Raw genomic sequence first — 7,750 nt, forward strand, 5'->3', positions numbered from 1 at the left:
CTCCCTCTCCCTCATTCCCTTTTTCCAGACAGACAGACGCTCCTTCTGGTGGCACCCTGGCATGAGGCAATTGAGTCAAGCTCATCCGTCATCACCTCATCTGTCGGCCCAGTCCTTATTCTTACATCACGCTGACGTCTATGATTACTATCCGCAACAACAACAAAAAAACGTTGGACATTCACATCCTTGTCGCTCTCATATCCATACACATATACACACACCTGTAAAACCAATATATGCAGTATGACAGACGTAACAAGAGAAGTGTGGAGCGCCACAGCCTTACAGACAAAAACAGGACCTAACTTTACAAGCGTGAGACGTGAACACCTCGTCTCTGTAGCACTCGTGTGTTCGAACACAGGGCTTCATGACATGTGTCAGAAGACATAGGGTCTATTAACCATCATCTCTCCAAAGTGAACCTTCTAAATCAAGGTCACCATACTACAAGGCTCACCCCAGCCTAGCCTATTTGTTATGTGTTATGCCCCCAGCTTGCCTTCCAGCCCGCTCCTGAAACAGCCCCTCCTGCCTGCCAAACTAGACTGGGGGGGGGGGGGGGGGGGTGAAGGGAGCACACAGCCACAGGGGTAAAGGCCTTAGCCTTTGGAGCCAGAGGGGATGGGGGCTCCACTGCACATATCAATTAATACCTAATCGCCAGGCCTCGCCTGCCATACCGTCCCACAAGAGACCCTGGCTACTGCCGTACATCTGGAAGACAATTTCGACCAATTAAAGGAGCCCGAGAATCATTTAAGAGTGGGATGGCTGTTTGATCACGTCTCTGACTGCTCTCCTGCTCCGGCTACAGTTGACTTGCTGCAGATTGACAGGTCCGGAGAGGAGCACTGATGCCATGCCCATGCCATGTTCTCTCTCATCTTCTCATCCTCCCTCCCTCTCTCTCTCTCTCTCTCTCTCCCTAAAGATGTGCATCACTGTGGCTTGTCATGGCCCGCGGAGCAACAGACACAGGTAAAATAGGACACACTGCAATGCTGACCACTAAACAGGTTGACAAACTAGTTGAAACACGGCACCTGTGATGCTTAGGAACGTGATTGAATGAAATAAGAGCAAAACATGAGATTTAAAGATGGGATTAGGAATATAACACCAAATTCACAATAGAGCATACACATGACCAAAATGTTGAATCTGTCAAATAAATTGTTTGAACTATGTGAAATGTGATAGTCTGTCATAGCATTCATGGCATTCTTGCACAATTCATGATGATGATAATAGTAATCATAGTAATAATAATGTAATAATAAAATACATTTCCCCCACATTTTGTAGCAAACCAGTCAAGTATCTCCAGGACAACACACACAGGAGCTGCAACTACATAGCAGTTAGTAAAGTAACACTTTCTCTTTCTCTCAATAATACCTCTCACAATTCATTGTCATTCTCCTAACTATCGGTAATTGCATGGAGGCTGCTGTAGGGCCCCGATCTGTAATGCAGTGCACTACAGTGGGACTGTTGTCCATCGCTATTTCATCTCAATAAGAAAATAAAAAGAACTGACACAAAAAAAAGGTTCACGCCCAGACACTATTACAGACATAATATCCGCCTGGCAAATACCATTAAACAATGACAGTGGTTTACTCGGACTGTGCATCTGGGCATCCTATTTGTTCATTTCCTTTGACAATGAATCTAACGAATAAACATTTATCGCAAACTCCACTTTGCGGAAGATACAAAAAAAAGTGAAACAATGTGATGGACGTTGTGTAACGCTTGCGTTACGGTTGAGGGGGTCGTGTGTCTTCTCGGCCATTGTAGCCTAGGCTACTGTTTTAATTTGCTGCCTTTCAGTTGGGTTCATCTCATACCTGGTTCATCTGTGTTTACATGGGAGGATCGCTCCCTTCTACTCAAGGTGAAAGGCTGCTCGGTTGGATGAGGGACACCTGCAGACAAGTCCTGCCGGGGAGAGTTTGAAGCACTGGCAGTGCAACGGGTAGCCTGTGTTTAATTCCACGAAATGATATATAATAGACTCGTACAAAGGCGATTTGAACATTTTGGGTTTATCAGAATGTCTGGGAATATATTTACCCTGACATATTTCAGATTCACAGCGCAAGAAACGAAACATCTAAACCCACACCGACAAAATCTATATGCACTTTAAAGGTATAATTTATATTTTGGAACATTTAAATTAGGCAACGTGCATTTCTCTATAGTTTATGAAGGTTGTGGCATACGCTACTCGCTAGACTCGACCTCGTTCCCGATTAAGTTATAGGCTATGCTACGTCCTTTTCATACAATTATTTGTCATGAGTACCTTTTTTATTCGTTTCCGAATCGCTATAACTTTTGCAAATGTGGATACATTTCCCCCGAGCAGCTGCGTTTTAAATCAGTCGTTCAAATCTGAATTTCTCCAGTGATATGTGTGTTGTCTACATAAAATGTTTTAAAGCGTGATATGACATTTAGCCCTCAGTTGTTGAATGCTATCATAACGTTCCTCAAAGCATAATGCATGGCTGCTATTCATAAGAGGTCGATCACAGCACAAAATGGCAGGTCTCACCGGCTCTTCCATCTCACAAGTTTTGACACATGGCATGCAGCGGCTAACTTTAATCCTATTTCTCCAACAATATGCACTCAGGTTAGCTGAAATTCTAAGCAAAACCCCTAGGGATGCGATGAGAAAGTTTCCGAGGCAGATTGTATGAGAAACAGTTAATACTTCATTAAAAGTAGTCGCAAATATCCGCCTGTGCTATGCATGTCATGTGTCCAATACGTTTATGCACACTCCGTTGTCTATTTTCAACGTCTGGAATATACAACTTTTACATATGGCTATTATGAAATCATTGAAATAAAAAAAGAGAATAGTTGGTTCTGAGTCGCTGTTCAACGTCTTCCCATGCTTTCATTATGTAGACTAAATGTTTTCCACCCTGACAACCCCGCATTCTAACGTCACCGCTATGGATATTTAATTATACTGTATTTTTTGATCACGTAGAGAAACAGGCCCCACTGAGATGATACAATAAAAACAACATTTATTCAAACTGACTTTCAAAAGCGAAACGCCTTCGAGTTACCATTCCGAACCCCATTAAACCCATGCGTAAGCTTCGCACTTCTTACCTTCACATTTGAAGTAGCGCGAAGAAACTCCTGTCTGTAAACGATGCCTTGGTGAGAGATTGTGTTCATTGAATAATGAGGCATGTCCATATGATTGACCAGATCATTTTCTTTCGCTGAAGGGGGAAAAGTGCGCTTCGGACCTGTTACGATGGTCCAATGAAGAATTATCTATCTTACTGTTCCGCACATATCCTGAGTAAACAATTGCGTTTTATTTCATTCGGTCTGTTTTTCCCCCCAGGTCAAACGTGTTCATTGATACTAATCACTCAGCATCACAACATATTTCCATCTTTGAGCTTGGACTCTCCCTATCTCGTAGGTGAAATGCATTGTACCGTCAAAAAAAGCAGTCCATTGTAGTCCGCCGCGTTATTCACAGCAACTAGATATAGGTCTTGCGGCATTCGGCATTGCTGGAGCTAAGAGCGTAACCCAAGATAAAACAACACCGTAAATAATAATAATCTCTAATCGTAGGCTACATTTCCCCCGTGTTGCGGTAAAAAAAAAAAAAAAAAAAAGCATTCCCAACCTCGCAGCTTGTTTCTGACCTTGAGCTCCGGTAAACACTCTTATTAAAATCTGTCTATTCTCATCAGAAGCCATTCACTTTGTCATTCTTGTTACGTTGACACCGTGTATAATTTGGCTTTGATACATGTAGTCCGCGACCATGCACAGTGAACACATAACAACTGAACACATATAATGTTGTAAAAGTACATGTCCTTACCTTTTCAGTTAACTATTTCAAGTATTTTTCTTCCCCCAAACAACTCCAGGGTAAATCGGTGTAGTCTGCGCGTCCTGAGCATCAGTCACAGCTCTAGTGCTTAAGAGAAGTAATCAGTGATAAAATGACGTTCATCTCACTGTAACCTTGTGGCGTATTTAATGTAAATAAGCCAGTTATGTTGCCAATCGCATGCATACAAACGCAAACTGGTCCTGAGGGAGGCTTTTTTTTTCAGGTGCCCTGACGAACCAGGTTTATTCTAACAACATGCATGGGAGCGCTTTTTGAAGCCATGGGCTAGGAATTAAACATATTTATTAGTAAATATGATATTTAAAACAACCAAGCGGTTCAACAAGGCCACGTCGTACCTTATTAAAACAGAAAGAGAAAAGTCCAATATTAAACGCGCTCACCCAACGGTTCCAAGTAACCTGGGGAAATGATTTAAAGAGCTGTATACTTCGTCGAGGACTCTAAACTTTTTTTGGCATAACTTTTGCGGTAGGACAGAGATGCACAGGCCGACCTTTCATTCTCCTAAATGTTCGCACCAAGATGGTTTGATATATGATGTTTCTCTAGGTGGTGGAAGGAGCGGTATATAATGCAATTATAGTTTCAGTGTTCCGGCGTTGACGAAGCAATTGCTTAAATAGACTCTTATGGGATTATATAATGATTATGGTGTAAATATCGGAACGGTTTGGTAATAATAAAAAGTATCAAATACTACTATGGACGGTTGGGTTTTCTAGAATGTAAGGGCATGTGACTCTGGGACGATGATAAGAGCGAGCAAACGTGGAGAGGTCGACAAAGAGGAGGACGGTGATGGTTCGGCCAAACGCAGACGGATTGATTATTCAAAATGTCCTCGAACCATGGGACACATCATCGCATTGATCGAGATGATATCAAATCCTGTATATAACCAGACAGAAGTCCCACACCGGACTCCCTGGTCGTATTTATACGGGGAGATAGAACAGCTGTGAGCGTATGGTCTCCCCTTTCCACTTGTGCCAAGGCGGTGTGTGACTCAAGGATACTCACACGCAAATGCTCAGTGTGGTAGTATGACAGTGAACTAATGTGTTATGAGCACATGCCACTCCATCTGTGTATGACACTGATATGTACGTTGGTGTGTTACAGCTTGATTCAAGTGTGAGTGTAGGGCCTACAATGAGCCTAATTGGAGTGGATTATAACTCTATTGGATCTTGGACATCTTGTGATTTAAAATGTAACTTTAAATCAGAGTAAAAAGGGATAGCTAGTAGCTATTGGTTTTATGGCTATACTGCTGTGTGTTTATTTTTTAACTACAATGTTTGATTGTGTTAGCCTACGTTGTTATGACTTTTTCTTGTCTTTTTTTTTCTTCATTTATAGTGTTATCTTTTTTTCAGTGGAACATTAATAGATAATCCAGAAGGAAAGATCCCGGCTGCGCTTTCTTTTCCTTCCAGACAAAACATATTTTTTTAAAGATAGTCCACATACATTATTCACTATGAAAATCAGATTCTCATGCTACCCCTTAAACGGTTAGGAATTCAGCATGCATTTTCCAGTTTGATGTGTATGAAATTCTTTTTTTGAACAAATTCCAAAATAAAAGTTTGTCTCCAAAGGAATTAGCATAACTAACCCATCAATAATATCGCTATCTCTATGGGAATGATAGCGAGAGCAGTAGGGGTGTTCCTTTTCTCAATTCTTCATGGATCAACAGCGCGTTCTCGGTTTCTTTTGAACTTGTTATAGCAAGTCAAGTGATTCTTTATCGGTGACAGGCTTGACAATGCGACGGGGATGTGAAAGCAGGTCAAAAGGAAGTTGCCATATGGATTTAAACATGCACATTTCGAACAATATAGCACGGGTATGTCCCATAAATATAGCCTGCATTTAAATAATTGTGCATTACGGTGCAGGGAATAACACATGAGCATACAACATTAACTTCCTTGAACTAATAAACTATTCCCTTCACTTAAAATGCATGCCTATTGGCCTATTTTGTTTCTTTTGTCTTTTTCTGTCCAATTCAGGCAACACATCATTTTTCATGTTTTAATTTGACTTTTAAAAGACTTGAATTAATACAGTAGCCTATAGGAAATAGAATATAGGCCTGTATGCAACATAGGACCAACATTTAAAATCTGAAGGCAGACAGCCACAAACAAGTAAAGATTACAGTTAACTTTTACAGCACTATTCTACCTATATTTAGCAACAGGTGCTCCAGATGAAAAAAAGGGAGTCACAACAAGAGACCTCTTTAGGGCAATACACTTATTGACTGACATTCCTGAGGATACTTTGGAAATGGACTTCTACCAAACCTATATTTCTATCATCATATTCCTTCATATAAAAACAAATCGATTAATATTCATGAAAAATAATACACTGATCATTGACATTTCATTACTGCATGTCTCATGTAGAAGTTTCCGGTACTTCCCTGCCTCCTGTATGTGGACCCCCTCCCAATAACTTTACTTGTATCTTTTACACATTGCAATAGGAGGATAGAGATTTGACAGAGTGAACAGATACTAGAAGTCAACGGCGCTGTCGACAGAGCTAGGGTTTGGGGGGGCCTGGGGTCAGGGGTCAGGGAGGGGAGCACAGAGCAGGGTGTTGGACAGTCCTTCCAGGCCCATTAGACTGATGTTTCTGACTACCAGCTGAAGATGGCTCTGCTTATGGACTATATGCTTGGGAGGCATCCAAGAAAACATGCTTGAAAAACAGACTTGCCACTGTTCACTTCTCAACTGAACTAAGATGTTACTCCTTCAGTCTCCTCTCCGTGTACTCTTGGATGTGGCCCTGCTTGTAGTCATTTCAAATCCTCAGCTCAATTGCAAATTAGGACTATTAGTAACAGACAGAACCATTTTTGAACATTGATGCAACATGATAGCAATAAAGTGTGACCTACAGTAGCAATGCGCTCATGTTGCTGTGCATCCCATTTTATAAGGATGTGGTGTGTGTGTGTGTGTGTGTGTGTGTGTGTGTGTGTGTGTGTGTGTATGTGTGTGTGTGTGTGTGTGTGTAAGTGTACGTGTGCGTGTGCGTGTGCGTGTGTGTGTGTGTGTGTGTACGTGTGCGTGTGCGTGTGTGTGTGTGTGTTTGAAACCAGTCTGAAACATAAAGTCTTGTCCAGTTCAGATTTAAATGAAAACACACCAGAGTGTCTGGCTCATATGTAGAGAAAATGCTTCTTTCTTCAAATTGAGTTTCTCAATGTACAATTAATCTGTTCCAGGCCTTTGATGAAGATTTTTTTTCAAAGTATCCTATTTTAATGAAAACGGAGTGAGTGCAATTTTAAGCAATATGATTCTCTGAACCCTCTGTGACTGTAAACTTTGAAATGTAACTTAAAATTACACTTTCAAGTATGACATCCACTAAATGAGGAGCACCGTTATAAAAATTAAAAAAACATTTCAATTGCCGTAGTCATTTCGCAATCTCATCATTATTGGTTACATCAATCCCGTATGTGAAGCTTTCACATTTCGACAAACACACCACTGTTGCTTTTTTCATCAGACTGGGGTCGAGTGCACTACATGTTTGGCAGTTCTGATCATTAACGAGGCTTCGCACAAATACTGCAGAGACAAATATTTAGAGCTAAAGTCTGAGGTTTCATCATCCTCATATTGTGAGACTAGGGAAAACTGTGTTCTTATATTTATCAGGAGAAAGTGTATATACTGATCAAACTTGGCCCCACTTGATGAGTTACTTAGTGCAGTATATTGCCTATGACCGATAACCCGGGCGGATGCTAATTTAAATCATCTGAATCAATGTCTCTACTGGAAG

At 41.1% G+C, this 7,750-nt stretch overlaps 1 protein-coding gene across 8 annotated transcripts in view; it reads right to left on the minus strand.

Moving 5' to 3' along the window:
* znf536 (zinc finger protein 536) overlaps positions 1-4,545 on the minus strand; it is a 190,672-nt gene extending 186,127 nt beyond the window's left edge. For 2 of the 8 annotated variants that reach the window (XM_090238430.1, XM_036980616.2), the window contains exon 1: positions 3,887-4,545. The gene's annotated coding sequence lies outside the window, so the exon portion shown is untranslated. Of the gene's footprint in view, positions 1-3,147; positions 3,836-3,886 lie in introns of those variants that run through there. The other 6 variants (XM_090238429.1, XM_090238428.1, XM_090238435.1 and 3 more) reach the window with 3 other exon arrangements.
* Positions 4,546-7,750: the final 3,205 nt, after the last annotated feature.

The sequence above is a fragment of the Oncorhynchus mykiss genome, chromosome 6, assembly GCF_057628025.1.
Source record: "Oncorhynchus mykiss isolate SJ-2025 chromosome 6, ASM5762802v1, whole genome shotgun sequence".
Classification (NCBI taxonomy): Eukaryota; Metazoa; Chordata; class Actinopteri; order Salmoniformes; family Salmonidae; genus Oncorhynchus; species Oncorhynchus mykiss.